The following is a 2,181-nucleotide window of genomic DNA, read 5'->3' as shown; positions in this document are numbered from 1 at the left end:
TCCCTGCTGACCAAGGAGCCCGATGCGGGACTCGATCCCAGGATGCTGGGATCATGACCTGAGCTGGAGGCAGCCGCTTAACCAGCTGAGCCACCCAGGCGTCCCTATTGTCATTATTTTTTAAGGTTTTTTTTTTTTTTAAAAGATTTATGTATTTATTTTAGAGAAAGAGAGAGGGCAGGGGTAGGGAGCAGAGGGAGAGAGAATCCCAGGCAGACTCCATGCTCAGCGTGGAGCCTGATGTGGGGCTCGATCCCATGACCCTGAGATAGTGACCTGAGCTCAAACCAGAAGCTGGCCACTCCACCTCCTGAGCCACCTGGGTGCCCTGAGAACTGCTTGTTCATATTTCCATTTTCCAGATGAGGAAACTGAGGCCTGGGAAGGCATCGTGGACATCCAAGATCACAGGCCATGGTGGAGTCAGTATTTATATCCAAGGTTGCTTGAAATCAAGACCAGAGCCTTTATTTCTCCAGAGGGTTGAGGGAAGAAATGTTTAAAATCAACTCGAGTCCCAAATTTGTCAACATAGCGTCTGACAGGTGTGTGTTTTATTTGTTCTTTCTGTCCTGAGACACTGCGGCTAACTCGGGACACCCCCCCCCCCCCCCCCGCCAACGGACTTTGGAGGGAAGGGTCAATTACTGGTCTGGCCAGGCCCTGCCCTTAAACCAACCTGTTCCTCCTGCCCCAACTGCCAACGAGTGCCCCTTTACTCTGTCTCTACGAATTTGCCTGTTGTGCACATTTCATGCAAAATGGCATCTACAGCATGTGGCCTTCCGTGCCTGGCTGCTTTGGCTCAGAGTGGTGTTTGCTAGGTTTGTCTGCACGCATCAGCACGTTGCTCCTGTTTATGGCTGAATAGTATTCTGCCGCGTGGATATACCACATTCTGTTCCTCTGTCGGTGGATGGACGTTGAGGTGGTTTGCACCTTTTAGCCATTGTGAATTGTGCCGCTATGCCGTTCTTGTGCAAGTGTCGTCTGAACACCTGTTCTCACAGCTTTTGGTATGCACGAGGAGTGGAACCGTGGGGATCGTATGGCGAGGCTATGTTTAGCTTACTGAGGGACCGCCAGACGGTTTCCACAGCAGCTGCATCGTTCTCTGCTCTCAGCAGCAGCGGGTGAGGGTTCCAATTTCCCCACCTCCTTGCCAACTCTGGTTATTTTCCTTTTTATAGTCATCTTAGTGGGTGTGAAATGGTATCTCATTGTGGTTTTTGATCGCGTTTTCTTAACGACTAATGACATGAATCATCTTTGCCTTTAACTCTTTGGGAGGCCTCCAGCAGGCCCCTTGCCCCTCTGCGTGCCTCAGTTTCTTTGTGTCTAAAGCAGGATACCACCTAGGTTTGCTGTAAGGGTGAAATGAGTGACTCATGTGAAGAACTTAGTACCTGTGCCAGACATGCGGCAAGGACTCTCCAGAGAGCTGTCAGGCCGCCCCAGTCCCACCCTGGCTCAGGTGATGGAGGGGCTGCTGCCCCGGGGAACCCTCCTGGCTGGGACTCTGCAGGGTGCTTTGAGCTGTTGCCCTCTGCCTGGCCATCTGCCCCTCTCTGCCTCCACCATTCTGCTCTCCTCAGGGGTCCGTGATCCTTCAGAGACTGGGCTAGGACTGGTTTCCAGTGAACCAAGCAGATATTTCTGGAGTGTAGCAGATCCCCTGAGGCCCTTTTTCCATTTCTGTGCCCTGTCCCTGGCCTGTATTTTCCCTTCTGTGGGCTCTCTCTCCAGACTGCACTCAGCTGCTAGACCATACTGGAAGTGTCTGGAAGTTTGCACGCTCCCCCACAAAGTGGCCCTTAACCAACAATGGAGATGCAGGCAACAGAGGGCTCAGCTCCCTTGCCTGGCATGGGGAGAACCTTGAGGTGTAATGTGTACCCCAGAGTCTCCTGCGAGACAGGCTGAAGCCAACCTCTGCACCCTGGCTGGCCCACCCTGCTTCCCCCCAGTCCCTCTTCAGTGTCCCCTGGGAGCACAGCCTTAGGAAAACACTGAGCTGGGAATCCCCATCTCAGGAGCTGCTTCTGGGGACCTTGACCTAAAACCTGGAGCACCTACTGTGTTCCAAGCCCTGGAATGCTGAGGTAGACAGCATTCATCAAAATGCTCAGATAGACAGTGATAAATGAGATGTGGTTCCTTCCCCTGAGGAGTCATAATGCT

Source organism: Mustela putorius, unplaced genomic scaffold, assembly GCF_011764305.1.
Source record: "Mustela putorius furo isolate JIRA1106 unplaced genomic scaffold, ASM1176430v1.1 tig00003983_pilon_pilon_pilon, whole genome shotgun sequence".
Taxonomy (NCBI): Eukaryota; Metazoa; Chordata; class Mammalia; order Carnivora; family Mustelidae; genus Mustela; species Mustela putorius.
Note: the sequence above shows the minus strand (reverse complement) of the source record.